The sequence below is a fragment of the Malus domestica genome, chromosome 03, assembly GCF_042453785.1.
Source record: "Malus domestica chromosome 03, GDT2T_hap1".
NCBI lineage: Eukaryota > Viridiplantae > Streptophyta > Magnoliopsida > Rosales > Rosaceae > Malus > Malus domestica.
In genome coordinates, this window is record NC_091663.1 from 25,339,770 (window position 1) to 25,355,038 (window position 15,269).

General features: G+C 41.4%; 1 long non-coding RNA gene across 1 annotated transcript; it reads left to right on the forward strand.

The window, feature by feature from the left end:
• The first annotated feature begins 3,690 nt into the window (after nucleotides 1–3,690).
• On the forward strand, nucleotides 3,691–4,289 carry LOC139194249 (uncharacterized). The gene is made up of 2 exons (XR_011579008.1): nucleotides 3,691–3,984; nucleotides 4,108–4,289. It is a non-coding gene; the product is annotated as an uncharacterized lncRNA (long non-coding RNA).
• Nucleotides 4,290–15,269: the final 10,980 nt, after the last annotated feature.

The following is a 15,269-nucleotide window of genomic DNA, read 5'->3' on the forward strand; positions in this document are numbered from 1 at the left end:
GGATTCCCCTACTTTCATTAGAGAGCACCAATTATTTATGTATTAAGGAGCGATCATTTATTCTATAAAAGGGACTCCCTCACCATCATTAGAGAGCATCACCACCTGCTGAGCAACTGCCTCGCCGTGAGCATCAACTCTTAGCCCATCACTTATGTATTGAGGAGCGAGCCCTTATTCTATAAAAGGGACTCCCTCACCATCATTAGAAAGCATCGTCGCCTGCTAAGCAACCGCCTCACCGCGAGCATCAACTCTAGCCCATCATTTATGTATTGAGGAGCGAGCCCTTATTCTATAAAAGGGACTCCCTCACCTTCAATGCCACAAGCCGAGCCAACCAAGGCAACATAAGCCACAAACCGAACAGTCTCGCAACATGTGTTACATCTAGTTGAACATTATTTCAGATTGAGCATCGTCTCATATCGAGTATCAGTTCAAGACGACATTTAGTTACTTCGGCCCATACATTGACTGAATTTCAAGTCTCCAGCCAAAAGACTCTCTTGACTGAATACTTGGGGGACTACTGTTTGTACCATACTTAGGGTCTCCGTATTTAGATCTCGTATAAATACTCGAGGGACTCAAATGTAATTATGTAATAAATGAAGGGGCAAATATGTAATAAGCAAGGAGCCTTTATTCTATAAAATGACTCCTCACTCTCCTCATTAGGGGAGGCCAAGAGAGAGGCCAAGTTTTAGGCCTTGGGAAGAGAGCCTGACATCCCTAAAGACAGGCTCATATCCAACAACCCCCTCACACTCTCAAACTCTCTCTTTCTCTGGGGGACTCCCCCTCACCCTTGTAATCCATACATATAGTTAGAGAGAAATACAATCAACATCAGTGTGGACGTAGTCCAAACATTAGGGTGAACCACGATACATCTTGTGTTATTTACTTTCTTGCAGATTCATGGTCGGATTTACGTTGTTCCAAGACCTATTCGGTTTTGTGCATCAACAAAGTTAATGAACGAAGATAGATTAGCGTGGAATGAGGAGTTGCTAGGCGCACATTTCGCATTGGAGGATGTGAACTAGATTTTGGGTATCCCTATTCGTAGACGAGGATGTCATGACCGGATCGTTTGGCATTTTACTAAATATGGGGATTATACGGTGAAGTTTGGGTATAAAGTAGCGATGAAGATGATGGAGGCGGGGGAGTTGGGAAGGAAGGCGAAGGGTTTGACGAGTGAGCGGGACAAAAACAACCACACGTGGATGAGGTTTCGGCAATTGAGGATTCCAAATAAAATGAAGATTTTATTATGGAGGTGTTGTAACAATGCTTTGGCTGTGTGCTATAACTTACAAATAAGACATATGCGAGTGCCTGATGTGTGTGCCAACCGTGCAATTCAAATAAAGACGGAGAATCACTTGGTTTTTTAATGTGAATTTAGTCAGGCTTTCTAGTTTGGGATTTTGGTTCAACTAAATTTGCAGGAAGTAACGGGTGTGGATTTCTTGAAAGTTGGAAGAAGATTTGCTTAAAGGTTCAGGATGTTGAGGACAAGGATGATATTCTTTAGAGTATTGTGTTTGGATTATGGCGTATTTAAAAGTGCAAAAATGCCATGATTTTCAATAATTGTCATCTTGTGAAGGCTTTAGAATTGTCGAGGAAACAAGTGGTAGAGTTTCAAGAAAGTGAGAAGGTGGTTGATGAGGGAAGAAGCACGGTGAATAGGAGTACAATGGTAAAGATGGTGGGGGTGCGGGATGGATAGCACAAACCACAGTTTGGTACACTTAAACTCAATTGTAATGCTACTTGGTGTAGTAAATGAATGCGTGGGGCCACAAGGTGGGTGCTCTGTAATTTTGTTGGTTAGCTGGTGGTTGCAGGAGGGACAGGGAAGCTGCAGTTGTCCTCTACCATGATGGCAGAGGCGGCTGCCATTAGGGAGGCACTGTAGTTTTTTAAAGAGGAAGGATATTGTACTTTGGTTGTTGAATCTGACTCGAAATTGGTGATTCAGATGGCCAAAAGGAAGATAAGTGTGGAGGTGTCATTGGAAAGTTCATACATGATATTTAGGTTATTGCAAATGAAGTAGGGATTGTTTTGTTCATGTTTACTTGTAAGGAAGATAACCGAGTGGCGCATTCTATAGCTATGTTTGTTCAAAAACATAACGGATCATTTAGCTAGGATTGTATTGGCCCATAGTTTCTTTTCAATATTCTAGCTAAAGACGTAAACCTTTCAACTCGTATTTAATGCAATCTATCTTTATGATAAAAAAAGTGATGTAAAGAATGTTTGGCATGATTTTATTAAAATGTCTTCATGCATGCTCAAGTGTTAAAAATAAAAAAGAACTTTATATATCCTGTGTGGCATGCCATGATTTAAAAAAAGACTGAACTCCATCGTAACTAACGGGAACCGCACCACACCCTCAACTCTGAACTCAAGCATGTTATTTTGACATATGTCCTCTACATAACGGGAGCTTTAACATTGTTAGGTTTGCATCGGATTGAAAAATTATAATTTAAAAGGAAGAACAAAAAGCGTGCAATATCTACACACCCCTTTTTTACTTCTACACACCTTTCTAATTTTTGACCGTCCGATCGGATGAATTGAAAGATCAAATGACAGAAATTAATAAGGGGTGTGTGAGAAGTAAAAAGGGGTGTGTGGATAGCACACCCCAAGACAAAAAGGAGCCAAATAGCCATTGGTACCTCCCCATAACCAACCATGAGCCACCCAATTCGTCAGCCACACCAACTTGCCGGCGACTGTTTGTTTTCTCTCCACGGCTTGAAAAAGCTCTCTCTTTCTCTCCTTCCCTCATCTATGATTCTCTCTCTCTCTTCTTTTCTTCATCTTAAAAAACTAAACCTGAACTTACAAAACCCGATCGAGTTCAAATTGTAGATTCACGAGTTCCCTGTCTGCCGTCATCGAAGACTAAAACTTTCCTGCAAAACTAAACTCAGAACCCAACAAGCATTGTAACTGACAGGAACCGCACCACGCCCTCAACTCATCAGCACCATCAGCCACCACCACATCTTTCTTCCGATCTCTGTCTCGTTCCCACAAAAATCTACCCCCACCAAAACCCACGAAACATTGAGATCTCTATGTCTTATGTTGGATCAAACGCCCCGTCCTCTGAGACCAATCCCCACCCAAGGCCAACCCGAATCTGTGAAACCAGGAATAGAAAAAGAAGAGAGAGAGAGAGAATGAGAGAAAAGGAGAAATGAATGTGGCGAGATGAGGGGTAAATTGCTCATAGTTGTTATTTCTATTTAGTTCTGATTAACGACTTTTTTTTTAGTACAATGACATATTTTACACTAAGGGGAGGGGTAGTTCGCCTGAGTTACACAATGAGCAACCTAATTTAGTATCAAATTTGCTATTTACGAAATCCAAACTTAAGACCTTTCACTTACAAATAAGGAGAAATACCACCAAATCATAGTACTGAGTGGTGTCAGTTCTGATTAAAGAGTTAAAATGGTAATTTCATTGCGTTTTGATCAACAATTAGGGTTCTATTAATATGTAGGTTAGATAACACACTAAATACCTAAGTTGTATTCCCACTCTCCATGTAAAATTTCCTAATTGAGTGTTATCCACATTTATTCCCTGATGAGTGGGTATGTGTTAACCAACGTGGCACATTTTGTAATGGTGGTGACAATCAGCCTATGTCTTTTCTCTCTCTCTCTCTCTAATCACTACCAGGGGCTATTGCGAGTGGCATATTTCCTCATTGTGGCAATGGAAGCCTCAGCTTCTTCCTCCATACTCATGCAAAAACCAAGCATTTTCAACAGCAATCTATTATTTGAAAGCAGCACCATCCCAAGTGTGCAAGCTTTACCAAAAAACCATGCAACACAAAAGCTTGAAGGATTGCAGCGATTGAATATATTTCGGCTGTAGCTGATCCCACCCCTGTCATCATCACCTGGCAAATTGCTGTCAGAGATATAGGTATATATATATACATATATATATATATATATATGTATATGTATGTATGTATGTATTCATCCTTATATTTTATATGTTTGTGCTTTAGTTTTAGTGCTTTAAATTTTTGTTAATATTGTGCAGCTGGAGGTGCACCTTTTGTGGTCGCTGGAATTGAATTCAGCAAAAGAATAGTGAGTTCATGAATATTGCATGAACAATATATGTATAAATAAATGGGCTTATAATCCAATAAATCATATGTTTGTATTGTATAATATGTTATTGTTTATGATTTATGTGTGCAAATGGGGAATTTGTAGATAGTGTTGAATTGTAAGTTATGAGCTGTTTTAGAAATAAGCCTTGTTCTAAATTGTGTATTCACTTAGTCTAGAATATTGACAAGTGTAAGGCAAAATGATGTAAGGCTATGGATGCCATTAGGGGTGGGTTCGGTACGGTTACCGTACCAAAACCCTCGTACCAATTACCGTACCAAACTTTCGGATTGGTAAAATCTATTACCATTACCATACCAAACTTTCGGTATACCGAAGTTCGGTATTGCCAAATGTTCGGTTGGCATTGTATGGCAATGGTAATTGCCACTTTGTTTTGGGACAAAATTTGTTTTTGCTTTTTTAACCCAATTCAAGGGCAAAACTTTTTTAGTGTACCTTTATCTCATACATTGTAGCCTAAATTAATCTATTATTCATCATTTACAATTCACACACACAATAATTCAAATGATGCATCAAGATTCATGATGAAAATTAAGCTTACAATCCAAATAGAAGTTACAAACCAAAACAAATAGAAGTTACAAACCAAAACAAATAGAAGTTTCCCCCATGCTAAAGATCTTCTCTATCCTCCATTGGTTCAAACACACTTCTAGAACTTTCCCAATGTCTTCTCCCTTATGACCCGTGATCTTTATGAAGTTTATGATCCGTTTGTGCAACTTTCATTCACTATCCATGAAGTGAGCGGTAACTACCATGTAGTTAATGTTTTGTACCGATGTCCAAGTATCGGTTGTGATACTTACCTTTTGATTATGCATTGCTTCAAATAACTTAGACTTCTCCAACACATATAAATCCCACACATTGGCCGCAATCTTCTTCCTATTTGGAATCTTGAACCGAGGTTGAGCCTCTTTCATCATATCAAATTATTAGAATATTATAAATATGTGTTATATAATTATATATATTATATAATTTATAAATTATATATTATATTATATGTTCGGTACGGTAAGGTAATACCGTGGTAATGATATCCATTACCAATACCGTACCAAGAAATTTCGGTACGGTACAATACCGTACCATTACCGATCGGCACAAAATCGGTATGGCACGGTTGGTAATTCGGTTGGCACGGCAATTTGGCAAAAAAATCCACCCCTAGATGCCATGTGTGAGAATCCTAGATTATGATTGAATGAGTGGCTGAGATCATTTGGTTGTAATTGAGATTATTCCAGCTGTGTAACTAACTGGGATACTGAGCATATATTGTTGCAGTCCCACGGTTTCAGTGTGAATGAAATAGAAACATTCCTCTGCTAATTTGTAGAGAAGAGAATATCAATACCACTCTTATCTTCTTCTTCTTAGATCATCATTTTCTCTTAGAATAAGAATGCGTGATGATGAATCTAGAGAGTGTTTTGGTCTGAGAATCAAGCTCGCAAGTATCTGGGCTTGCTCAAATTCTGACAAAGTATATTAAAGCTTAGAAAAGGTTGGAATTTATCTTAATCCAGCAAAATTGAAGTGTGAAATGGCTGGATCTAGAAGCTCTAAGGTGCGAACACCGATTTTCTCTGGTGAAAATTATGAATTATGGAGAATCAAGACGGTAACAATTTTTAAATCTCACGGGTTGTGGAGATTAGTTGAAAAGAGGGTCACGACATCAAATTCAAAGAAAAAGAAGAAGGTCGAAGAGAGCTCAGAAAATGAAGACGATGAACAAGCAACGGTTATGCAAGATGCAAAAGCTCTGTATATTATACAGAGTGCAGTTTTTGATCAAATATTTCCTCGAATTGCCAATGCAGATTCAGCGAACATGGTCTAGGATCTACTATATGGAGAATATCATGGTGGTGATCAGGTACGATCGGCTAAATTCCAAAATCTCCGACGTGAATTTGAGTATATTAGAATGCGTGATGATGAATCATTATATGGGTATCTTACTCGTTTGAATGAACTAATTAATCAAATGAAGACATTTGGTGAGGTGTTATCGAATGTAAGACTTGTGCAAAAAGTTTTAATCAGTCTTAGCAAACCTTATGATCTCATTTGTCTTATGATTGAGAATACAAAGTGTATAGAGATTGTTGAATTACAGGAGGTTGTTGCAATTCTCAAAAGTCAGGAACAATGTTTGGATTTGCATTCATCTGATACCACTGAGAAAGCTTTTGCATCTCTCTCTGTGAGTCCAAAGAATCAGGTTAAGGGAAGCAGTTAATCTAGTGCTTTCAAGAGTAAAAAGAACTGTACTTCTAGAGGAAAGAAATAGGAGCCTAGAACTAAATTGTGCGAATAAAATGGAGGTTGCAGGAAATCTGTTTTTTTGTAAATAGTGTAATCATTGATACAAAAGTCAATGGTGAATGGTACATTGATAGCAAGTGTAGTAATCACATGACAGAGAATGCAAATCTCCTTGTTGATGTGAGAGCTAATATAGCAGGAAATGTACAAATGCCAACTGGAGAATTAGTAAGTGTTGCAGGAATGGGGACACTAGTGATTGAAACCAACAGAGGTAGAAAATATATCATGGAGGTTATGTACTTACCTGGTTTAAAGGATAATTTGCTAAGTGTGGGACAAATGGATGAGCATGGATACTATCTTTTATTTGGAGGTAGTATGTGTTGTGTTTTTGATAGTCCATCATTTGACAGTCTTACGATAAATGTCAAAATGAAAAGAAATAGATGTTATCCATTATCTCTATTGCCTGAAGATCGACTTGTGTTGAAAGCCAATGCTACTCACTGCTCTAGAATCTGGCATAAAATATTAGGGCACCTACATTCTAGATGGCTCACTTAGCTAAGGGACAAAAATATGGTGCATGGATTACCATACTTGGAAGAGTATAATGAAGTGTATGAAGGTTGTCAATATGGTAAGTAGCACAAGGAAAGTTTTCCAAAAAAAAAAGCTTGGAGAGCTACTTCTCCACTTGAATTGGTTCATGTAGATCTCTGTGGACCAATGAAGAATGAATCTATTGCAAGGAATAAATATTTCATGCTGCTAGTGGATGATTACACTAGAATGATGTGGGTATATTTTCTGAGGTATAAATCAGAAGCTTTCAATTGCTTCAAGAAGTTCAAGGTCATGACAGAGTTGCAATATGGCTTTAAGGTGAAATGTTTGAGAAGTGATAGGGGTGGAGAGTTCCTATCTTCAGAATTCACTCAATTTTGTGACACTGAGGGTATTCAAAGGTAGTTGACACTTGCCTACACCCCACAACATAATGGAGTGGTGGAAAGGAAAATAGGACTGTGGTAGAGATGGCAAAATCCATGTTACATGTACCATCTAAGTTAAGGCACAAACTTTAGGCTAAGAGTGCTAAAGGAGTGTTTGTTGGCTATGCAACATGTGAGAAAGGTTACAAAGTTTTTGATCCTATCTCTATGAAACTTGTGCCATCTAGAGATGTTGTTTTTATGAAGATGCATCTTAGTGCTGGAAAGATAACTCAGAGAGGAAGGTCACAATACTTGAATGTGAAACACAGACTGAAATTGCTTCCAGGGTTGAAAATGTGCCTAGTACCCCTAGTACTTCCAATGTCTTGTCACCAACAATGCATAGTGAAACTTCTTGCAGAAATAGCTATACTCAGCCATCTTTGATATCGTCTACATGTGAATCACCCGGTAGCATTGATAGAAACATAAGTAATGCACAGCCTTATGATCATACGCCACTAAAATGGAGAAGACTGGATGATGTGCTTACACAATGCAATCTGTGCATCTTAGAACCAGAGAAATATGAAGATGTAACTCAAGATGAATCATGGATGAAAGCAACGAAAGATGAGATATCTATGATTGAGAATAATGCAACTTAGGATCTTGTTGATAGACCTATTGACAAACATGTGACTGGAGTTAAATGGGTGTCCAAAACTAAACTTAATCTTGATGGAACAGTACAAAAGAACAAGGCAAGGCTTGTTGCAAAGGGATATGCTCAAAAGCCAAGGTTAGATTATAATGAAACATTTGCACCTGTGACCAGATTGGATACGATTAGAACCTTGGTTGCTTTCGCTGCTCAAATGAGTTGGAAACTTTATCAGCTTGATGTTAAATCTACTTTCCTCAATGGTGTACTTCAAGAAGAGGTTTATGTGGAACAACCTGATGGTTTTGTAGTGCAAGGAAGTGAAGATAAGGTGTGTTTGTACCATACTTGACCAATCTCGAAACTACCGAGCACCGGTCAACGTTATATCGTTGTAGACATTGAAATTTATGTGAAATAAATATTGACAATTGTATTAAAATTACAACCCCCATTCATCTCACCTACAACACACACTCATTTCACCTAACAAACTCCACCCAATTCACCTACAACATACACTCACCTCACCTACAACACACACTCATTTCACCTACAACACACTCATTTCACCTACAACCTCCACCCAATTCACCTACAACATACACTCACCTCACCTACAACACACACTCATTTCACCTACAACCTCCACCCAATTCACCTACAACGTACACTCACCTTACCTACAACACACACTCATTTCACCTACAACCTCTACTCAATCCACCTACAACATCCACCAAAACAAATGGATGGTGGTGACTCATTCTCAAAGCCTATAAATAGGCTTCTCCATCAAGCAATCAAGGGAGAAAATTTACATACATTTTCTCTACTCTTAAGCAAATCCCAAAGGATAAAGAAAGCCCTTTTCGTTCTTCGTGAAATCCTCCTTCAAGATCAAGCCCCAACGACCCTTGAAAAACTCCCACCAATTCAAGATCAAGCCCCGACGGCCCTTGAAGAAAGTGTTCATCATTCATCAATCGTTCATCCAGGATCAAGCCCCGACGACCCTTTGGATCAACAACACAATCCACAAATCAACACCTTACGGAGATCGAATCAGAGGATCAAGTTATAAAGAGATTGTAACCTTTAAATCATTAATACAAATATTATTTTGTACACGTGCTCTTGTCTCATTCATCGTAGGAATTCCCGTGTTTACAAATTTGGCACGCCCAGTAGGACATTCTCTACCTCTCATCTTTATCTTTGAATCCGCAAAAAGCACAAATGGCATCAAAGAAGGCTCAAGTTGTTCTCGCAGCCAATGCAAGGAACAAGAGTGTCATCACCGCAGGCAGTGTTACTTCGGGCGTCACAACTCGAAGCAAGGCAAGAGCTCTTTCTGCCGCCTCTTCCACCCCTGCATCAACTCCGCCAAATGAACAAGAACACTCGAGGCACAAACTTGTGATCACCCTGGCCTCGCTAAGAGCGGCAAGGGAGGAAAGCCCAAGGAAGTACTCTGGTTCCATGCTTTCTGATGTCGACTCAAGCGGCAGCTCAGCCATGCAAGTCATGACTACTGGAGCAACTTCAATCGATGAGCAGCTGGCTCATATGAATGAAGCGATCGCAAGGCTAACACGGATTGTGGAAGAAAAAGACCAGCAAATCACTGCACTTGTCAACCAACTAGATGTGAAGCTCGACGTGAAAGTTGAGCAAGGGGATAATCCAGTAAAAAAGGAAAACGACGAGGATGAGGAGCCTCCTGCGGAGAAAGTCGAAGAGAAACTAAAGCTAGACCAATCAGCGGCACTCATGGGATCTCTCTCTATCCAGCAGCTGCAGGAGATGATCGTCAACACCATCAAGGCACAGTACAAAGGAAGTTCACATGACTCCGTACTATACTCAAAACCCTACTTTAAGAAAATTGATGCTTTGAAGATGCCGAGGGGTTATCAGCCACCAAAGTTCATGCAATTCGATGGAAAGGGAAACCCGAAGCAACACGTCGCCCATTTCATTGAGACCTGCAACAACGTGGGGACAGAAGGAGATTACCTCGTTAAGCAGTTTATACGCTCGCTGAAAGGAAATGCCTTTGAGTGGTACACGGACCTAGAGCCTGAGTCCATCAACAGCTAGGAGCAATTGGAAAATGAATTCCTCAACCGCTTCTATAGCACCCGCCGCACTGTGAGCATGCTAGAGCTGACAAGCACGAAGCAATGGAGGGATGAGCCAATCGTGGACTACATCAACCGATGGTGCAATCTAAGCCTCGACTACAAGGATAGGCTTTCGGAGATCTCTTCAATTGAGATGTACGTCCAAGGCATGCCATGGGGGTTACACTATATCCTTCAAGGCATCAAACCACAGACCTTTGAAGAGTTAGCCACCCGTGCCCATGACATGGAGCTAAGCATTGCTCATCATGAAAAAAAAAAGCCATTCACTAACTTTAAGAAGGACAAGGTGTTTGCCCCAAATGTAGATAAAATTAGGAAGAAGCCCGCCAATGAAGCTTTTACTGTCAACGCTGCGCCCATCAAAACCTCCTCCGTGCCTATCAAGATCTCCTCCAAAACCAAAGCAAAAGAGATAAAGAGAGGTGAGCCTCATCTAACCCAAGACAGGTACAAAAGTACCTTGAAGGAATTGGAGTAGAAGGCGTACCTTTTTCCTGACTTAGACATGGATGCAATGTTAGACGACTTGATGGAAAAGAAAATGATTGAGTTACCAGAATGCAAGCGCCCTGAAGAAATCAATCGCGTGAATGATCCTAAATACTAAAAGAACCATCGTATCGTGAGCCATCATGTTGGCAAGTGCTTCGTCATCAAAGAACTCATTATGAAGCTAGCGTAACAAGGGAAAATCGAGCTCGACCTCGAAGACACGGCCGCAACACATACTACTACAATTGCATTTGGATCCTTCAATCTCATGCCTCTCCAAGCGACACTTGACCATTCCTATCAATGCTCAAGTTGCACGATACCTTCTGCGTAACCATCACCGGGGGCAAAAGAACAAGATGCACATACCGATGATGAAGAAAGATGTACATTAGTGACCTACAAAAAAACAAGGAAACCAAAACCACAAGCCACAAGACCAAAGGTGGAACAAGGGAGAAAACACCGTCGCCGCAACAGTAGGAAGCCCAAAAGAAACGTAAACGCTGCTAAGCCAACGTATGCTGGGGAATCTATGGAGCAAGAGCCACGCATTCCTATCTCCTTGCATGAGTACTTCCCGGAGGACTTCTTCCAATAGTGCACTATCACTACATGTCACATGGTCGAAGTAGAAATGGAAGAGCCCTCAAAAGGCAAAGCTATTGCCACTGAGGGAGAAAAAACTCTCACGCTCGAAGAAGGTCTGTCAACACACTTCAGCATCGAAGAAGTGCTACGATTACCAAAGAAGATGTGAAGAGCACTGGCAGCAGTCTTGGCAAGTCCTGACGATCACGAAGTGCAAGAAAGCAAGAATGAAGGCTTGAAGCTTTGGCCACATGAATGTGCCATATGTTGTTCCGTCGAGGATGTAATCCACTTCACCGACGAAGACTTGCTGCTAAGATCCAAGCCTCACAACCGTCATCTTTTCATCTCTGGTTATGTAAGGGAGCACAAAGTCAACCGCATGCTTGTGGATGGTGGATCAGCCATAAACATCATGCCAAAGTCAACAATGACTACAATCGGCATCAAGGCGGATGAACTGTCCCTAAGTCGTCTACTAATCCAAGGTTTTAATCAAGGAGGCCAAAGAGCGACGGGCATGATCCGAGTGGAGATGATTATTGGTGAACTCAAGTCAAGTACGATATTCCACGTGATTGATGCAAGAACTTCCTACGGCTTGCTCTTAGGAAGGCCTTGGATCCATGCAAATGGAGTAGTACTATCCACCTTTCACCAATGCTTAAAATTCTACTGAGAAGTAGTGAAGGTGATCTGTGGCGACACCAAACCATTCACCGAAGTCGAATCACATTTCACAGACGCCAAGTTCTACATGGATGAAGACATGGTGCCCGAAGCTCTTCCAAAAGAGATCAAATCCACGGGCAAAGCAACACCTAAAAAGAAGGAGTGGCAAGCCATGCCCAAGAAGCAAAAAGAAGAAGCTATGCCTTCTTCAAGTAAGAACGATGATGAGCTTGCTAAACCTGCAACAACTAAAGGGAGCAGGACGCCGTCAAATGGATCAAACACACCCATCTTCCAATACATCCAGATGTCAAGAAGAAAGAATGGTCAATCACCGTTCGAAACTGGAGCAAGCAAAGTCGATGCACAGCGGCATAGGGATAATGTAAAGTTGTTCAAGACGAATGCAGTTTTTCCTCTGACACAGCTAAGCGAAGCTAAGGTTGCAAGATTACCACATGGCTTTGTAAAAGTTCTACCAAAGGGGATGGAACCAAGCTTTCTCCCAACCAAGAGGACCGAAGAAGGTTTTGATCCAAACACCTACAAACACATGTCGAAAGCTGGGTACAACTTCGCTTCTTCTTCGAATCCTGGAAAAAAGGTTTCAAACACCGTCAACAATAAAGAACGTGACCTAACCAAGACTCAAAAGAAGTTGAAGAAGCATGGTTACGAAGTTAACAACAACAAAGCTGGACTTGGCTTCACACCAAATGCACCCGTGAAGATTTCACGCAAAGCGAAAAATGCTAGCACTCAACACATCAGCGGGAGCATTGAACAAGATCAAGAGGAGCCTAAATCCGCCCCTCGAACATCAGTCTTCGATAGGATGAATCGTTCAAGACCCAGAACGTCAGCACTTGATCACAGTGGTGGTCAAAACCGAACCTCCGTCTTCAAGAGGCTTAACAGGCCAACATCCCAAAACTTTGTTTTTTAAAGGTTGTCAAAACCTAAGAAGCAAAGCAACAAGGCTAGCTTTCCTCCTCGTCAGTCAGCTTTGGAAAAACTTGAAGGCAACAGGAAGTTTTCTGGAAATAGGGAGACAACGTCAAAGAAAGAAAAGCTATACAGGCTAGCAGAAAAATGAGATATTCGAAGCTCAATTCCTTCAAAGATGAAGCGTCAAGCAATCTTGGAGATTGACACAAATGGAACACTGAAAGTAAGAAGGTGCACCATCATCCACACTGGACAATCTTCATGCCAACAAGCCCAAGAGGACGACATTGAAGAGGAAGTCCAAGACATCTTTCCCGTCACGATCCAAAAAGACAAAGGAGATGAAATCCCTAAGGAAGACGTCACTTCTGGCTCTTTCGACTCAAGGTCGTCGCCTCGACTGCTGGGGGCATGTTCCAAGTCAAGCGAAGTTGAAGGATGGACTCATGTCACTTCAAAGAAATTACACATGAAGCCTACGTCACATCCACAAATTCACCAGTTGAAAATGGGGCAAGAAACCATTGTTAATACACTTTCAAGCCTGGATGAAGCTAAGATTGATAACATGATCGAAGGTGATCTAATTCAAGAGGTCATGGACTCGGGACAGAACTTAAATGTTGCCTTTCAAAAATCAGGGGAACTTCGTGCTTGCATAGATTTTTGTAACTACAACACCCGAAAGGATGACACTAAAGAGGAAGTCCAAGATGTCTTCCACATCACGATCCAAGAAGGCAAAGAAGATGAGATCCCCGAAGAAGATGTCACTGCTACGCCACCACAACTTGAGGATGGGGGCAAGCCACGGTTGATGATCTCAAGGAGCTCAACTTAGGCACAAAAGAGGAGCAGAAACCTATCTTCGTAAGTGCATTGCTAAGTGCGGACGAGATAGAGGAGTACTACCAACTGCTATCAAAGTACAAAGACGTCTTTGCTTGGATCTACAAGGAAATGCCCAGCCTTGACCCTGTCATCGTTGTGCATCATCTTGCAGTCAAGCCTGGAACGCGACCGATAAAGCAAACTCAAAGGCGATATCGATCCGAGCTCATTCCACAAATCGAAGCAGAGATTGACAAGCTAATCAAAGCAGGCTTCATTCGAGAAGTGTAATACCCCAAGTGGATCTCCAACATTGTCATCGTCCTTAAGAAATCGGGACAAATATGTTTTGTGTAGACTTCCGGGACCTTAATGACACTTACCCGAATGACGACTTCCCCCTTTCCAATCATCGAAACCATGGACGGCTCTTCTGGATACAATCAAATTTGCATGGCTCTCGAAGACAAGGAACTAACAGTCTTCTGCACGCCAAAAGGTATCTACTGCTACAAGGTGATGCCCTTTGGTCTGAAGAATGCTGGAGCTACATATCAACGTGCAATGCAGAAAATCTTCAATGACATGCTACACAAAAATGTAGAATGTTATGTAGACGATGTGGTGGTCAAGACAAAGAAAAGATCAGACCACTTGAAAGATTTGCGAATAGTGTTCGAAAGGCTACGAAAATACAACCTCAAGATGAACTCGTTAAAATGTGCGTTTGGCGTCACCTCCGGAAAGTTCCTCGGCTTCATTGTCAAGCACCGTGGTATTGAAGTGGACCAATAAAAAATCAAGGCCATTCAAAGCATGCCTGAGCCAAGAAACCTGCACAAGCTGAAAAGTCTACAAAGACGGCTAGCCTTCATCCGACGCTTCATCTCCAACCTGGCAGGGCGTTGTCAACCATTCTGTCGACTCATGAAGAAGGATGTTCCATTTGTATGGGACAAAGCATACCACAATGCTTTTGAAAGCATAAAAAAATATTTGTCAAGTCCACCTGTCTTGGGGGCGCCTGTGCCCGAGAAACCACTCATATTGTATATCGCTGCTCAGGAAAGTTCAGTCGGAGCACTCTTGGCGCAAGAGAATGAATCCCAGAAAGAATGAGCGCTTTACTACCTCAACCAAACTCTCACCGGCGCCGAGTTGAACTACTCCGCAATAGAAAAGATGTGCCTTGCCTTGGTGTTCGCCATCCAGAAGCTCAGGCATTACATGCATGCTTACACTATCCACTTGGTTGCTAAAGCTGACCCGGTCAAATATGTCATGTCCAAACCAGTCTTAATAGGGCGACTCGCTAAATGGGCGTTGCTTCTTAATCAGTATGAGATCATCTACGTCCCAGCTAAAGCTGTCAAGGGGCAAGCGCTAGCAGACTTTCTTGCCAATCACCCAATCCTAGCTGATTGGAAAATCTCAGACGACTTGCCTGACGAGGACGTGTTTTACATCGTCATCTTCCCCGACATGGACG